Source organism: Phoca vitulina, unplaced genomic scaffold (genome assembly GCF_004348235.1).
Source record: "Phoca vitulina isolate PV1807 unplaced genomic scaffold, GSC_HSeal_1.0 scaffold14, whole genome shotgun sequence".
NCBI lineage: Eukaryota > Metazoa > Chordata > Mammalia > Carnivora > Phocidae > Phoca > Phoca vitulina.
This window is the reverse complement of record NW_022589717.1, coordinates 9,025,881-9,044,927: the sequence shown is the minus strand read 5'-3', so window position 1 is coordinate 9,044,927 and position 19,047 is coordinate 9,025,881. Positions and strand designations below refer to the sequence as shown.

General features: G+C 33.7%; 1 long non-coding RNA gene across 1 annotated transcript in view; it reads left to right on the top strand.

Annotated features, from left to right (window-relative positions):
• Window positions 1-17,890, top strand: part of LOC116637455 — a 256,562-nt gene extending 238,672 nt beyond the window's left edge. The window contains exon 3 of the long non-coding RNA XR_004300480.1: window positions 17,577-17,890. This is a non-coding gene — a long non-coding RNA (uncharacterized LOC116637455). The remainder of the gene's footprint in view (window positions 1-17,576) is intronic.
• The last annotated feature ends 1,157 nt before the right edge of the window (window positions 17,891-19,047 follow it).

Here is a 19,047-nt window from a genome sequence, read left to right as displayed (position 1 = left end):
TTTATTTTTATCAGATAGTCATGATAAGCCGACGAAGGCTTATTTTGATTATTTATCTCTTACAGAGATTGTAGTGTATTAATTTTAATATTTGTTTTGTTTTTCAGCTTGATATAGATTTATCCTTCCTCAGTTAGTGGATAGCACCATGGCATGCAGGCAATCTCCCTGTAGGGAAGGAGGCTGTCAGATGGGGCTCCCAACATTTTCCTGAACAACATTTTCCTCTCTGTTTGTATAATGTTATAGTAAGGAAAGATGTCTAGGCTGCTTTTCCAGGCTGTAATGCAGTGTAGGAAAGATATGTAAACTTGGATAGGTTTAGTTTCCAAAAGAGAGAATTGAAGTTCATTGTTATTTCAGTAAGTGTATTGATTAAGCATATAATACAGTTGTGCCTGTAAAGAAAAAATGGGCCTTTGTTTCCTGTCATTCACACCACTTTCTCACAGATATAAAACCAAAATGACTGGATGAGTTGTCACATTCATCAAATAATTAATTCATACCAATGAAAAATACAAAAATTAAGTGCTTAAACTAAATATTTCATATTGCTTGGATAAAGAAGTGAAAGTAGAGGTTATTTTAATACTTAATTATTAAAATTACTTTCCCTAAATTAAAGAAATTCTAAACTCTCAAACTCAGCTCACACACTTACTTATATACATATACACACACAAACCCTCACTCACATGCACACATCAAAGATATGTCCCTTGGGGATCATTAATAAGTAACTTTACTTGTTTGTTCCACTGAAACTTCAAGAAAACAAAAAGACTTTCCCTATAGGTATCCATGAGGTTAAGTAAGAACAGGCTACTACTTTATAAGTCTACATTTAAAGACACCCAACCTCTAAAATGTTGTTTCAATTTATATATATATATAAAATTTATATATATATAAATATTTTTATTTAAATATAACATATATATTATATATATATAAATATTTATATATATATAAAATTTACACTTTAGCAAAAACAAAAACAAAAATAAAAACATTAAATCTATTCTCATGCAATTTTTAAAGATTCATCGATCCTAATTGGGCCAGTCTTTATTTTGTGTGTGTGTGAGAGAGAGAGATTGGTTGATATAATTAATAAATTCTACTCTACTGCCACAGTTTTGGTTTATTTCTCACATATACAGACAATATAAGAAATTGAACAATAAATAATACCTTGTCTAGTCCCTGAATTATTTCTATTTTGCTAGAATTGTGAAATTAACGTCTCAGTTATATTACGCTATTATGAAAGTGACCCAAAGAATACCTAGTAATCTTATTTCAATATTTTCTTGTTTATTCAATTGACAATTTTGTTTTTGATTTGATGGGCATATTTTAAAGGTATTTTTATTTGTTTTGTGTGGTACAACCTATCATTACACAGATATAATTATGCAAATAAAATACAGCCTATTAGGGCACCTGGGTGGCTCAGTTGGTTAAGCGACTGCCTTCGGTTCAGGTCATGATCCTGGAGTCCCAGGATCGAGTCCCGCATCTGGCTCCCTGCTCAGCAGGGAGTCTGCTTCTCCCTCTGACCCTCCCCGCTCTTGTGCTCTCTCTCTTTCATTCTCTCTTTCAAATAAATAAGTAAAATCTTAAAAAAAAAAAAAAATACAGCCTATGAATTACAGATCAATCCTCTTATTCAGCTTTGAAAATAAGAGAAAATCTTTGACCATGCTAGTAACAAAAGAGCAATCCATTAGTGGGCCTGAGATATCAGTGGATTTCTGGAAAACTGAAAGTAAGTAGGATTATATAGACAGATAAAGGAAACAGATAAAAGGACATCTGGAGAAAACTGCCAAGAAGGCTGGTGCCAATTGTCTAGGTTGAGTTCCAGGGAGATACAAACTGAGAGGTTGTAGGGAGAATCAAAATAAGCTGTGACAACACAGTGAAAATATTGGAACGTCAAGAAAACAGCTGGTGAATACAGAAAGTTAGCAATTACCTAAAATATATTCCATAGGCATTGGGACAAACAGGGAAAGGAGAAAATAAGAAAGAAAAGGAAATAAAACATGTTCCTGGGCCAAATGAAGGCCAGATCTTCAGAGTGAAAGGATTTCTACAGAGGAGTATCCATAATAAACAAACAAAAAAGCAGCCAACACTTTGATCTACCCTGGTGAAAATTTAGAAGTCAATTCATTGAGAAGAAGAAGAAGGATGAAGAGCAGGAGGAGGAAGGAGAGGGAGAAGGGAAGTTGTTCCCTAACAAGAAATAAGATTGGTATCACATTGGATTGGCAAAGTACAAAAAGACAATAACTATGCCTCAGATTTCTGAGGAAAGAATATTTTGAATTAGGAGTTCTATAGCTATACAAAGTTGTAATCTAACATGATTTCAGAATAAATAACAAGAGAAAGAAACTATTCAAAAATATTTTTATATACATTTGGAAAGTAAGAAAATAAATATAGTTTGATTTCCTTAGAATGTTCTCAATGAAATAAAAATGGAATACAATATAACAAAAGTAAGAGATTCCACAGTGGAGATCCTAGAAATATAATTGAAAAATCTCCAGTTTGTAAGTTGTGATATGATCCTTTTTAAATCAGAAATAATTAAAACAAGAAGTCAAAGAATTTTATGAGAAATGTATTAAAAATAAGTTATAATTCATTTCACTTATTATAGAATCAAAAATAAAAGTATATTAATGATATGGAGTTCTATGCTATTTTTTGTCAAAGAAAGATGACTAGATATTACACAGAAATAAAGAATTTTTTAATATAGTCTTGGTCTACTTATGAAATAATCTGAAGAATGGCTTTATTCCAATCAATTTATAAAATATAAATAATGAGATTTTATTTGCCCTAAATACTTGAAACAGACTTCCAAGTAGCACGGATTTGGTAACATATGATTACATTTCCTTTACCTTAGAGTTTAATCATAACAATGTTGACATAGTCATAGCTTAAATACTGTTTAGAAAGTTTCAGCCCTTATAGTGATCGATATTATCATAACATTAAAAAAGTGTTTTACAGAAACAAAATATAATAAAACTTGGTTAAACAAAAATAAGGTATAATTGGCAGAAATCAGTGGATGTGTAAGTTAATGGATTAAGAATGAGAGATTTATATACGTCACCTGAAGTTAATTTATGTAACAACTTGAATAAATAAAAATTATGTAACTAGGCATGCTGAGAGGTCCTAGCTAAGCTACTTACTCCCTGCCTTCATAACACCAACCATAGCAATATTAGGATGAACCCCATAGAAATTCTCTATCTTACAAAGACAAGTGTTCCCATTTCCTCAACATCTCCATCTGTTATAGACTGAATGTTTGTGAATCCACAAAATTGAAATATTGAAACCTAATCCCCAATGTGCTGGAATTTGGAGGTGGGACCTTTAAGGAGGTGATTAGTTCATAAGGTCAAAACCCTTACAAAAGAGGCTCCAAGAGAGATTCCTCCTTTCTTCCACCAGGGGAGGTTACACTGAAAATGTGGTAGTCAATGAACCCGAAAGCAGGCCCTTACCAGACCCGGAAGCTGCTAGCACTTGATCTTGGACTTCTCAGTCTCTAGAACTGAGAGAAATAAATTTCTGTTGTTCATAAGCCATCTATTCTATAATATTTTTATATAGCAATCCAAATAGACTAAGACACCATCTCAAAGTTAAAGAGAAGATGCATAGATTTCCTAGTTTTCTGACAAAACTGATTCCTTCATCAATACAAAGAAAGAGATCAGTCTCCAAAATGAAGCTGCAATTTAAACTGAGTATTTCTATTCCTTGAAGAGACCATAAGGACTAATCCCTTGATTCACATCTATGATAATCTCTATCAACACAGAATCCAAGACTCTCAAGTAATCTCTTATTATCCAGATATATGTTTCTCAACACTCCTTAGAATAATCCCATGTCCTCCTAACCAAATATCAAAGTTTTTCACTGTGCCTATTTAACCAACTCATCATCAGCAAAATCCCCTATATTCCAAAACTATTTTCAATGTTCACTTCACTTCTTTGCTCTAAATAAAACTTAGCTATTCCATGTGAATACTTCTTAACCTTAAAGACTTCAACTCCTCCAACACACATTTTGGATTTCATTGTTCATCACTATAATTATTCTCTCATAGTTCTTCACTCAATGAATTCACCAGTCTTCATGGTGAGGATGCCATACTTCTCCACTTTCATCTGTAACACTGTCACAGACACTCTTAGCTGATAACCTTGCTCTTTATTTCACTGAAGGAGTAGAAAAACATAGAAGAGAATTTCACAAAACTCACCCCAGTTTATCTGAATCATTTAAAAACACTGAAAATTTTGGATTTATTGTTGACTCTAAACTGTCTCATAACTTAGTTTAAATCTATGAGTAAATTATGTCAGCTCTATCTGCAAAAGAGATCCTGATTCCAAATCTTTTATTTATTTTTTTTATTTATTTTTTTTTAAAGATTTTTATTTTTTATTTTTTTTTAAGATTTTATTTATTTATTTGACAGAGAAAGACACAGCGAGAGAGGGAACACAAGCAGGGAGAGTGGGGGAGGGAGAAGCAGGCTTCCCGCGGAGCAGGGAGCCCGATGCGGGGCTCGATCCCAGGACCCTGGGATCATGACCTGAGCCGAAGGCAGACGCTTAACGACTGAGCCACCCAGGCGCCCCCTGATTCCAAATCTTTTATAAGAACAGTATTACATTAGCTTAAAAAAAAACTTGACAAAGACATTACAATGAAAGTAAGTTCCAGAACTTTTTTTTCATAAACATACATACAAAATCTTAAATAAAATATAATATAAGCAAATAAAAGCAAAATATAGACAGGATGATACATGATGAATAAATTTTTAGAAAATATAAAGATGGTTTAACATAGTAGAATTGAACAAATCTGTCACACTAACAGAAAAAAAAAGAGAAGAATAATATGATTTAGTGGCTAAATGTAGGAATGTCTTCAGGAAAATTCATAACCCATTAATAATTTAAAGGGGGGAAATCGGAGGGGGAGACAAACCATGAGAGACTATGGACTCTGAGAAACAAACTTAGGGTTCTAGAGGGGAGGGGGGTGGGGGGATGGGTTAGCCTGGTGATGGGTATTAAAGAGGGCATGTTCTGCATGGAGCACTGGGTGTTATACGCAAACAATGAAGCATGGAACACTACATCAAAAACTAATGATGTAATGTATGGTGATTAACATAACAATAAAAATTAACTAATCAATTAATTAATTAAAAATAATTTAAAAAAATAATTCTACCAAACCAGAGATACGAAATTTTTTTTTGACAATGTGAAATTTCTTAATCTGACAATCTCATAAAGAGTATTAAACAGGTTTCAATAAACATTATGCTTAATAGTGAGATGACAATCAACTTCCTTTTATTATTAAACTGGAAGTTATGGACAATACAATAAGACAAAAGCATTATCAACTACTTAGGCATAAATCTAACAAAAATGTTCCAGACTTGTGCATTTAAAATTAAAAAGTATTGCAATAAATTTAAGGTATATACAGAGGGCTATAACTTGTTCATCTATTGAAAGACTCAATATTGAATATCTATATCTATATCTCCAGTGTTGAACTATACAATCTTCCAATCTTAAACTATTTTTGAGATATATGTATATCAAACTGAATGCAATTTTAATCTGAATCTTTCGTGTGTGTGTATGTGTGTGCAATTTAACTTAAATTGATAGTCTGGTTCTTAAATGTATTTGAACATGAAAATGGCCAAAATAGAAAAAACACTCTTAAAAAATTGACAGAACTTACACAATCACATGTATCTCCAATATATACTCATTTTAAAGCTATATAATATCAAGATAGTATGGTATTTTGGGAAACATACACAAATAGAATGGTCAGACAAAATACAGAAACCATGGATAGTCCAAAAATTACATGGTTTTGTGATTTATGGCAAAGTGACAATGCAGTCCAATGGGTCAAGAATTGTGATTTCAATAAATGGTTCCACATCAACTGGGTGTCCATACAGGGAAAAAAAAAGTTCCCTACATCATACCATATACAACAATCAGTTTCAGGGGTTCCTGGTGGCTCAGTTGGTTAAGCGTCAGACTCTTGATCTCAGCTCAGGTCTCAGGGTCATGAGTTCAAGTCCCTCATTGGGGTCCATGCTGGGTCTGGAGCCTACTTAAAAAAATGATTTTCAGATATATTGCAGTTCTAAATGTAAAAAAATAAAAATAAAAATAAAACTTTTATAAGAAATTATGCAGTATCAGGACGCCTGGATGGCTCAGTCAGTTAAGCATCTGCCTTTAGCTCAGGTCATGATCCCAGGGTCCTGGGATCGAGGCCTGCTTCGGAGGTTCATGCTCAGTGGGGAGTCTGTTTCTCCCTCTGCCTGCCACTCCTCCTGCTTGTGCTCTCTCTCTCTCTCTGGTAAATAAATAAATAAACAAATAAAATCTTTTTTAAAAAAGTATAAGAAATTATGCAGTATTTATTCATGATCTTGAAGTGAGCTTTAACAGGTCATAAAAACATACCCAATAGAACCAATAGAAAAATCAGCAAAAGACTTGAACTGTCAATTCACTGAGAAGGAAATACAAATGACCAATAAAATTGAAAAAGCACAAAACTTCATTAGTCCTTAGAGACATACAAATTAAAATACATCATGTTATTACTGTACACCCAGATGAATAAGTTAACAAAAAAGACAGTACCAAGTATGGGTGAGGATATAGAGCAATGAGGATATAGAGCAATGCCCATGTACTGCAGGTAAGAATGAATTTGTACCGATATTTTGGAAAGTGTGTAAATATTTACTAAAGGTAAAATATGCATACCTTATGATCCAGAAATTTACTCCTAGGATATAAACAACAAAAATGTGTACATGCATTCACCCAAAAGCATTTACAACAATAATCACAGCATAATTCTTAATAATAATCCCCAATAGGAAGCAATCCAAACGCCCACTAGCAGTAAAACTGGTAAATTAAATGTAACATATTCACACAAGGACAATATAAAGCCACCAAAATGAAATGCACAAAACATTTCAACTACAAACAAAAGCATGTATGACTCTCACAAGCAATGCTGAGCAAAAAGAAAATAGAAACATTATACCATTCCACATACATAAAGTTTAAAAACAGGCCAATTTATTCAGTATTGTTAAAAGTCAGATGTTGATTCACCTTCAGAGGAGTAGCAATTGGAAGGGAGAACAAAAAGGGTGAAGGGATGTTGGCAATGTTCTAGTTTTTGATCTGGACCTTACTTCCACAGATATGTTCATTTTGTTAAAAATCACTGCATGGCATAGATGACTTTTACACTTTTCTGTATTTATGCTATACTTCAATTAAAAAAACAACTAATAAACAACATTAACGACAACAAAAGATCCCTAAGTACTATTTCTTGCCACTTTCATTGCCACCATTCTACTCTCAGCCATCATCATTTTGCCTCTGGAAAATGGCAATAATTCAAACACACACACACACACAACCTGCCCTCATCTATTCTCAAGAAAGCTACCAGAATGAACCTTTTACAGTGGAAGTCTCACTTCTATTTAAAATCTTTCAGTGGTTTTCCATTTCAGTCAAAGTAAAATCCATAGTTCTTGCCATGGTTTCAAGATTCTGAATAATTTGGCCTCTGCCTGATTCTCTCAACTCAACACTACCACTCTCCTCATTGATCATGCTGTCCCAGCCGCACTGGCTTACTTGCTTTTCCCCAAACACAGCAAAGAAGCTTCCATAAGCTATGCTCTCTTTAGAATGCTCATCTGCAAAGAGCTACTTTCATTCTTTGAATTTTCCGTGCAAATGGAGGTCTTCATTTACCTTCCTACTAAAAGAATAAGACACTGCCTCCACCTTCTATGCCTCTACACTTGTTTGTTTGTTTGTTTTAAAGATTTTATTTATTTATTTGAGAGAGAGAGAATGAGAGAGAGCACATGAGAGGGGTGAGGGTCAGAGGGAGAAGCAGACTCCCCGCCCAGCAGGGAGCCCGATTCGGGACTCGATCCAGGGACTCCAGGATCATGACCTGAGCTGAAGGCAGTCGCTTAACGAACTGAGCCACCCAGGCGCCCTACACTTCTTTGTTTTTATAACACTCATCAGTGTCTCACATATTACATATTACTTGGTTAATCTTTTTCTCACCTGTAGAAGTTTCCATTAGAGCACAATATTTGTTTTGTTCACAAATGAGTCCCCAAAATTTAGAATCATACCTGGCACATTTGTTGAATGAATGAATGATCTAACAATTGAGAAGCAGGAAATGGGGAGTGAGTATATAGGAAATAGCTTAAATGAATTAAATTCCTTATCTTTAATAACAGGGAATAAGATAGTTTAAAATCATATAAGTTAAAAAAAGGAGGGCGCCTGGGTGGCTCAGTTGGTTAAGCGACTGCCTTCGGCTCAGGTCATGATCCTGGAGTCCCTGGATCGAGTCCCGCATCAGGCTCCCTGCTCAGCAGGGAGTCTGCTTCTCCCTCTGACCCTCCCGACCCTCCCCCCTCTCATGTGCTCTCTCTTTCAGTCTCTCTCTCTCAAATAAATAAATAAAATCTTTAAAAAAAAAAAAAAGGAAAAAATTTATGGCCAAAAACCCTAAAAAGCAGAACTAAAGTGCAGAAAAATTTAAAAAAATGTGTGATTCTAGAGATAAGAATTTAAGAGAAGTGGCTGTTAGTGGAAAGATGTTCACATTTTAGTATTTTGTAGAGTTTAAGTTTATATATCATATGCATTTAAAATTTATGACATAGATTTTAAAAGAAAACTAGTGGAAGACAATTCTTTGTGCTCTAAATTATCCTTCCTTATTTCAGTTAGTACATTTATCTAACCTTGCACTGAAATTATATCCAATGGCTCAGTACCCTCAGGAATGATTAAGTGGCACCTTTTGTTTTTATGTTACTAGTATATTCTTTAAATGGGCCAGTAGACATGAACATAACCAGAACTCTGATTTGCTCAGTCCAATGTTTCAATAGCTAATTTTGATATTATTTCTCATACATAAAATAAGAATCTTAAAATTTGACATTAACAAAATGAAAAAAAGTAAGCCAATCGCTTAAGGCCTCCCTATGCAACAAATACAGAACTTTTAATGTTAGTACAATGTAATGTTTTATGTTAATAGTTATATTGAAAATAATCTAATCATGAAAGAGGTTGTAATCATGAGAATTTTGATAGTCTCTTTTGAGTCAGATAAGTAGATTAACAAGGAAAATTTAAATCCTTTTTTCTTTATTTAAACTAAAAAAAAGCTTACTCATTTCTCCCACTATCTCCTACTACTTACAATCACCAATATCAATTCTTCCAATCCATGAACATGAAATGTCTTTCCATTTCTTTATGTCCTCTTCAATGTCTTCCATTAATGTCTTGTAATTCTTAATACACATGTCTTTCACATCCCTGGTTAAATTTATTCCTAGGTGTTTTCTTTTTTTTTTTTTTAAAGATTTTATTTATTTGACAGAGACAGACACAGTGAGAGAGGGAACACAAGCAGTGGGAGTGAGAGAGGGAGAAGCAGGCTTCCTGTGGAGCATGGAGCCCGATGTGGGGCTCGATCCCAGGACGCTGGGATCGTGACCTGAGTTGAAGGCAGACGCTTAACGACTGAGCCACCCAGGCGCCCCCTAGGTGTTTTCTGATGCAGTTGTAAATGGGACTGTTTTCTTAATTTCTTTTTCTAACTGTTATTAGGGTAAAGAAAAGCAACAGATTATTGTATATTGATTTTGTATCCTGCAACTTTATTCAATATATTTATTAGTTTTTTTAAAAGATTTATTTATTTATTTATTTGAGAGAGAGAAAAGGCGCGAGCAGGGGAAGGGGCATAGGGAGAGGGAGAAAAGCAGACTCCCCACTGAACACGGAGCTCCACATGGGACTTGATCCCATCACCATGAGATCATGACCTGAGCTGAAATCAAGGGTAAGATGCTTAATCGACTGAGCCACCGGGGCATCCCCATTTATTAGTTTTAACAGTTTTTTTGATAGAGTTTTTAGGATTTTTTATGTATTGTATTATGCCATGTGCAAATAATGACAGTTTTACTTCTTCCTTTCCAATTTAAATGCATTTTATTTCTTTTACTCACCTAATTGCTCAGGCTAGGACTTCTAAGAGTATGTTGAATAAAAGTGTTGAATAAAACATAGGCATATACCATAAATGGATGCTGAACTTTGGCAAATGTATTTGTTCTACATCTATTGAGATGATCGTGTTATTTTTATCCTTAATTTTATTAATGAGGGGAATCACCTTGATTAGTGGATGTTGAACCATCCTTGCAACAATGGACTAAATCCCGCTTAAAGTGTATGATCCTCTTAATGTATTGTTGAACTCAGTTTGCTAATATTTTGTTAGGGATTTTTATATTTATGTTCATCAGAGATATTGGTCTGTAATTTTTTTTTTTTTTTTGGTGGCATATTTGTCTGGCTTTAGTGTTAGGGTAATGCTGGCCTCATAAAATATGTTTGGAAGAGTTTCCCCCTCTTCTATTTTCTAGAAGAGTTTGAGAAGGATTAGTAGTAATCCTTCTATAAATGTTTGGTACATTTACCAGTGAAGCCATCTGTACGGGGACTTTGTTGAGAGGTTTTTGATTACTGATTAAATCTCATTGCTAGTATAGGGTCTGTACAGGTTTTCTATATCATCATGATCTAGTCCTGGTAGGTTGTATATTACTAGAAATTTATCTATTTCTTCTAGTTTGTCCAATCTGTTAGCATATAATGCTCCTAAATGTCTATCATGGTACTTTTTATTTCTGTGGCATCAGTTGTAACATCTCTTTCATTTCTGATTTTATTTATTTAACTCCTCTCTCTCTCTCTCTTTTTTTTTTTTTTTTTTTTGGTGAGTTTAACTGAAGGTTTGTCGATTTTGTTCATCTTTCCAAAGAATCATCTCTTAATTTCATTGGTCTTTTTCATTGTCATTTTAGTCTCTATTTCATTCATTTCTCCCCTAATCTTTGTTATTTCCTTCCTTCTTCTAACTTTGGGCTTCATTTGTTCTTTATCTAGTTCCTTGAGGCATAAAGTTAAGTTGTTTATTTGAGACTTTTCTTGTTTTTTGAGGTAGGAATTTATTGCTATGAACATTTTTCTTAGAACTGCTTTTGCTGCAACCCATAAATTTAGGTATGTTACATTTCCATTTTTGTTTGTCTCAAGGCATTTTCTGATCTCTCTTTTGATTTCTTCTTTGACCTATTGATAGTTTAATAACATGTTGTTTAATCTCCCCATATTTGTGAATTTTCCAATTTCTTTGTGTAATTAATCTCTAGTTTCATACCATTGTAGACAGAAAAGATGCTTGATATTATTTCAATGTTCTTAAATTTACTAAGACTTGTTTTGTGGCCTAACATATGGTCTATCTTGGAAAATGTTTCATGTGCACTTGGGACAAATGTGTATTCTGTTGTTTTTGGATAGAATGTTCTGTAAATATCTGTTAAATATTTATCCAGCTTCCCTAAATGTACCAGTATTTTGAACTTAGAACCATAGCTCAAATTTTCTGTTTGTGTCTTTTAGATAAATAGAATATTATAGCATGGTTTTAGAATGGAGATCTGTTTTTTCCTCAAAAATATGATTCATCCACACTTTTTGCATGCAGAGTTCATTCCTTTTTTTATTGCTGCATAGTTTTTCATTGAGTGACTACACCAGGATCTAGCTATGCAGTCTACACTTCATGGACATTTAAATTGTTTCCAGTTTGGGGCTGCTAAGAAATATACTGCTGTAAACATGTTTACACATTTCTGAGTTCAAATATACATAAAATTTAAAACTATATAACCAAGAATGGAATTCCTCAATAATGAGATTTTTCTATAATCAATTTCAGTATATAAGGCCAACCTGTGTAAATGATTGTATTCCTATTACTGGAGTATGGGATTCTAGTTACTTTACATACTCATTGGCACTTGGAATTAATCAGTCTTTTTTTTTTTTTTTGTAATTTACTCATTCTTGTTATTATAAAGTAGTATCTCATTATGAGAGTAAATATGGAGCTAATGAGGTTTATTGATCATTGCACATTATCTTTTGTAAATTGGTTCTTCAAATATTACCCTTTTTTCTATAGGGTTGTCTGTAATTTTTATTTGGATATTTTTATGGATTTAAAACTGCTGTTATTCTTAAGTTTTCCAAATATCTTCTTTCTGAGGTTTGTGTTCCAATGTCTTAGTTGTGTCTTGTTTAATGGAAAAGCATTCTTAATTTTAATGATGTCCACTTTTTCATGTTTAGTTCTTTTGTGCCCTGTTTAGGAAATTTCATCCTATCCCAAAGTCCTGAAGATAGTATTTTCTAGGATTTTTCCTGTTATGCCCTTCATATTTATATTTAAAATCCATATGGACTTAATTTTTATGTATGAAGTGATCTAGGGTCATAAATGTATTTTCCTATGTGGATATTAAATTGACTACTTTCTATACTGTTGTTTCCATACTACAGTGAAGTATATTTATATATGAATGAGTCTGTTTTTAGACTCTATACTTACACAAATATTACACAGTCTTAATTATTGTAGCTTTATTATAAATCTTATTTAGATTTCTTTAATTTCCCTGGGTTAAAGTTCATATTATCTGACATTGTTTTATGCAACTTCAGTTCAATTTACTCTGTTATGGGCTGAATGTTATGTCCCGTCAAGATTTGTATATCAAAGCCCTAACTCCCAGTGTAATGGTATTTGGAAGTGGGGCCTTTGGAAAATAATTAGGTTTAGATTAGGTCATGAGTATGGGATCCTCTAATGTTGAAAAGGAGTGGTGAGCAGGGACATCCTTGCCTTTTACCTGATCTTAGTGGGAAAGCTTTGAGTTTCTTACCATTAAAGGTGATGTTAGCTGTAAGTTTTTGGAACTTTAAGACAGGTTCCACTCCTAGGAAGGCCTTGAATTGCAATTTCTGTTCACCTGCCTTGCAAGATTGACAAAAGATTTTCTCAAGTTTCAGCTTCTTGGCTATCTCCTCTAGATACTTTTAGAAAAAAACATTGAACTAAGTATTGAGTTCCTATTCTGGATTCTCCCCTTGCATTTTAACCTCATAATTTTTCATTACTGTATTTAGTGTTCACATGATTTCAAGCCTATTTTTAAACAAACATGTTGTCCAAATATTTTGGTTGTTTTCAGTGGAAGGGGTGCTTCAGCATTGTCCAACTTGCCAGTAGCAGAAGCAGAAGTTCTGACTTTTTCTTTTTTCTAAAATATTTATCCTCTTCTGAGATTATTACAATTTGTCCCTTTATGGTGTTTATTGTTTAATATCTATATTTTCTATTAGGATGAAATATATTTCCACAGCAAGTCTTTGTCTCTTTTATTTATTGATGTATCCCTGATGCTTAAAATAATGTCTGACATATAGTAGTGGTTATTTACTAATTATTAGTCCAATAAAGAAAATACAATAAATGAAAAAGTGGAAATGTTGATTTAGACAGCAATTTCTGTCTGTTTGTTTAGTGCATTTGATATGTTTCTGGGAAAAAAAAACACTACAAATTAGAATAGATAAAGTATCACTCAACATAGTACCTAATATATGGTAGACAATCAATAAATGTTGCCAAATAAAGAATAAGCAGATTTTCAAAGAGTAGAGAAACATCCTCGTTTAGGTAATACCTAGCTCTACTCATCAAGATACTGAGTTTTCTGCTTCACCTCTCCTTAGGATTGTCAAGCGGACATCACTGAGGCTAATAGGCTCTGTACTGGACACATTGTAGATGCCTGATAAAATCTTGTTGAGTTTGATATTGGCACCAACATGTAAAAATATTCCTACATACATAAATGCCTTACAAAATAGAACACTTCTTTATTAAATAGATATATTCTTAAACAGATGAAGACATAGATGTGTCTATTACATAGAATTAATTATGGCAATGTAATTACTGATATCATTGATAAAACACTGTTAATTAGGTCTATAAATTAGTTTTCATTTATTTATTCATTCAATAGCTGTTTAATGAATTCAAATATTTGTCAGGCATCTGTCTAACTTCTACACATAGAAAAAAATTTAAACAGAAGACCATGGCCCCCTCGGGGCGCCTGGGTGGCTCAGTCGTTAAGCGTCTGCCTTCGGCTCAGGTCATGATCCCGGGGTCCTGGGATCGAGTCCCACATCGGGCTCCCTGCTCAGCGGGAAGCCTGCCTCTCCCTCTCCCACTCCCCCTGCTTGTGTTCCTGCTCTAGCTATCTCTCTCTGTCAAATAAATAAATAAAATCTTTAAAAAAAAAAAAATAAAAAAAAAAAAAAAAAAAAAGAAGACCATGGCCTCTAAGTGTTTACAGTTCAATATAAGTTTTAAGAAATATCAGGCATTTAGAAGGAAAATTATTATATATTTAGGTGCTCCAGAAAGCCATGAACAATAACATACTACTCTAGATCAATGTATGGTTTCTCAAATTTGATTTAAAATTAAAATCTAAAGAAAGTTCTAAAAATTTAAGAAGTTTACATTCAATTACCATATGAATACATATTGCAGTATTCCTGTATTTCTTTCACTCTTACCATTTCTAAAAATGTTTTAAAAACACCAATCAGAACCCTTTAAAACATGTTTCCCTCAATTTTTTTTCACAGTAAATGAACAAGTAAGAAAAAGGTTAAATGTAAATTTAGAAAAAAACATGAGCACATGAAACCAAAGTATATTGCAATGCTCAATAATATAAAACTGATATCCAAACAGCCACTTTTCCCAATAGCTCTGTAATCTATAGAATGAGATGATTTGACAAAATAGAGTCCCTATAACACAATAACAGATCAGTAAGAGTTCTCTTTCAAAGGAGGAATTACTATGTATTCAGCTGTGATCTCTGTGCCACCATGAATGGGCTGCTGTCAGGCTATCTTATGTAACTATTATTCCACCCATTTCACCTCTGAACTGTTTATACTTTTAAAATTAGTTAATTTTCAATCAAAGGAATAAAAACATAGTGTTGTTTCATAAATAAACAATTCATAAGTAAATAGTTATCATAAAAATATGCACGACTCACCAGTGCTGATAGAGTAGATCTGGAGAGAGCTAACACTTCGTAGCCATTTGATAATCATTCAATAAGCAATGTTTTTATTTTCATACTGTAGTAAATAGTCTGTATGAAAAAGTATTAGAAGTGATATGAGCTATGATTTTGAATTTAAGAGCATCATTAGTTTATTGTCATAACTTGGTTTTGCTTTCCAACAGACATAAAATAATTTATTCAGGTTAGAAACTTTGAGTGATTTGAAATATATTCTAATAATCCACCCTTGTGCAAAAGACTTTAGCACTTCTTTTATTATATTTTCCTTAAAAAGCAGTTGCCTTCAGAGATCTAGAAGAATTTCATCAGTTTTTTTTTTTTTTTTTAAATGTTTTTTTATTTATTTATTTATTCATGAGAGTCAGAGAGAGAGAGAGAGAGAAGCAGAGGCAGAGGGAGAAGCAGGCTCCCCGCCTAGCAGGGAGCCCGATGCGGGACTCGATCCCGGGACCCCGGGATCATGACCTGAGCCGAAGGCAGACGCTTAACCATCTGAGCCACCCAGGCGCCCAAATTTCATCAGTTTTATGTCTTAAAATATCCCAACTTCTACAAATGCAGTACTAAGCAAATGGAAACTTTTCAGTAAGATTTCTTAAGTTGTAGTTTGATACACCCTACAGTTTGTGACTCTGTCAAGTTCTAAGATGATTATGACCAAATGAAGTTTGAGAAATTATAAGCAGAAATATTTCAGATCTGTCGAAAAGCACTCCAAAACCAAAAGAGGAGTCTGAACAAGGAGAAATTAATGCTGAGGATTAAGTTTATGTAAACAAACAAGGAGTGAAATGTGTATAAGCATACGCTTAATTTAAGATGGATCTTTCACAAGTAAGAGGAAGAAGAGAAAGACACCTGTCATTTAACATTCAATAAATATTTTTCATGTGACTACTTTAACCAAATGTTATTTGTAAAGCTGGGTATTTAGAAGGAACTAAAACAAATAAAAGTAAATCTCTAACCTCCTAAATTTTACATTCCAGTTTTGGGAGGGGGATGATAGCAGGAGAGAAAAAATAATTATAAGTTAGCAAATTATATAGAATAATAAATGGTGAGGTGTCTTAAAGGAAAAAAAATGGCAAGGAGATAAGTAAAATGATGGAAGGATGGCAATTTAAAGAGGGTCCACGTAGAAGTCCTATGGAGAAGTTGACACCAGAGGAAAGGAAATATCTGGGTAGATAGGTGTGTGAGCAAGACCATGTTGATATTTAGGGGAAAATCATTGCAATGAGACCAGATTTGAAAGCCACTGGAGCATTTATGGTAGAGTAGTAACATAATTAAGTTTACATCAGTACAGAATGCTGAGTTGTGTGTGGACAACAGAAGAGTAAGGGAACAAATAAGAAGATAATGCAAAACTTTAGGAGAAAGGGAATTTTGGCTTGTACCAGGGTAGTAGAGGTAGAGATGGTAAGAAATTTTCTGAGGCCAGGTTTTTTTTGAACATAAGGCAGAGAGAATTTGATGTAGTGTATAAAAGAGTAGAATGAAGTAAGATTCTCAGAACCAAAGCCTAAAGAGCTAGAAGAATAAAGTGGCCAATAACAGAAATCAGTAAAACTTGCAAGAGTGAGTTTTTGTAGAAAAATGAGAGCTCAGTTTGGGACAAGTTAAGTTTAAGATCTCTATTAATCATCTTAGTGAAGATTTTGAGTCTGCCATTGGGTATATGAGACCAGAAACCAGAGAAGATATCCAGAGACAGATATACATTTGGGAATTATTAGCACATAAAGAACTTATGGGATGTGAAGCCATGAGAACCAAAGACATCATGAAAAGATTTATTATAAAATGAAATCACAGAGATACACTGGCTAGACACTGAGGCGATAAAAAGTTGACAGGTCTGGGATATGAGGATGAAACAGAACAATGCACTGAGCGGAAGCTGCCAGAGAAACTGTGGTATCCTAGGAGTGAAGAAAGCATTTCAAGAAAAAGGAAGATGATCAACTGTTTAGTGAGGCTGCTCGGTCAATAAAATGAACAGGGAGAAATAACCATTGGTGACCTTGACACAAGTAGTTTTCCTGGAATTGTGCCTATGACAGCTTGCCTCATATGGGTTCATGTGAAAATGGGAGGAGGGAAAATAGAAAGAGGCAGTATAACAACACTCTCAAAGGATATTTCTATAAAGGCAAAGAGAGAAACTTGTGCAATATCTAAGGAGGAAAGCAAGACTGGGAGACTGTTTTTTCCCCAAGAAAGATGTTGGTATATTTATGAAGAAATTGTAATAGTAAACATCAATGATGCAGGAAAAGAGGAAAGACAGGAAAGACTTTGGTTTGATTTGAGCCATATCTCTATGTAGGTCAAAGAAAAAGGGATATATGACAAAAAAGGAAGGACAGAAATTTCATTTCGATCAAAAGAAGAAAAGGCTGATTGTTCAAAAGCTGATGCAGTTAGGTGAGTAGATTTTCTGTGGAATTTGTCGAAGTTGTCTTCTAATGACTTTGGAATTTTCAGTAAAATAAGGAAAAAGATTATCAGTGAAGAATAAGAATAGGGGAAGATGTGTTAGAGATTTGAGGGGAGGGGAGAAGAAGGTGAGATACAGTCATAGGGAGAGGAAAAGTTAATGGTTTGAGGAAGATAATATTGGATGGAGAATTAAGGAGTCAATTGAGGCTGTTGGTTACAGATTCAACATAAAATTTATCAGTATTATTGTATGTTTTTCCCATATGTTTATTGTACGATTTAGCTGCAAAATCATATGCAGACAGTAGACAGAGATGTGGATTTGCCAAAGGCTCTGGTGTACCTAAGTAACCCGGAACTTTAAAGGTGTCCTCTCTCTTCTATGATTTCTCTTCTCACCTAGTTTGGAAAAATGGATCTAGTTTAAATAGTAGGAAACTTGATGTTTGACTTTTAATTTTTTAAATTTTAGAATAGCTAGATTTACAGAAAAATTGTGAGCAGACTATAGAGAAATTCCCATATACTCCACAATCACTTTCTTATGTTGTTAAAATTTGTCACAACTAATAAACCAATACTGAAACATTTTAACCAACTAAACACCATATATTTATCCAGATTTATTTAGTTTTTACCACATACATTTTTCTGTTCCAAGATCTTGTCCAGGAAAGTACATTTTATTTAGTCATTGTATTTCTTTAGGCTCATCTTGGTTGTGAAAGTTGTAGATTCTCCTTGTTTTTGATGATCTTTTCAGTTTTATGGAGAAATATTAAGGTATTTTGTAGGAAGTCCGTCAGTTGAAATGTGTCTGATTTGTTCTGATCGTGAGACCAGGGTTACTGTTGTGTATACACTATCAACATGATGTCACTATGGATGTTAATCTTGATCACCTGGGTGAGTAGTATTTATTAGATTTCTTCACTGTTTCTTTATTTTCATACTGTTATCTTTAAAAAAAAAGGTTTATTTATTTATTTTAGAGAGAGAGAGCAGGGAGATAGAGGCAGAGGGACAGAGAGAGAGAGAGAGAATCACAAGTGGGCTCCCCACTGAGCATGGAGCCCGAAGTGTGGCTCGATCCCACGACCCAGAGATTGTGACCTGAGCCAAAATCAAGAATCATATGCTTAACCAACTGGGCCACCCAGTCACCCCCATACTGTAATCTTAAAAAGAAGTCACTATGCACAGGAGGGCATGTAAGGAATGAGGAGCTATGCTAACCCTCTTCTGTTATAAATTTTCTTCTGCACAGATTTACCTATTCACTCCCATTTATTTATTTATTCAGCTACTTATTTATTTATATGAAACTCATGGATGTCTATGTAATAGCTTGGGTTATA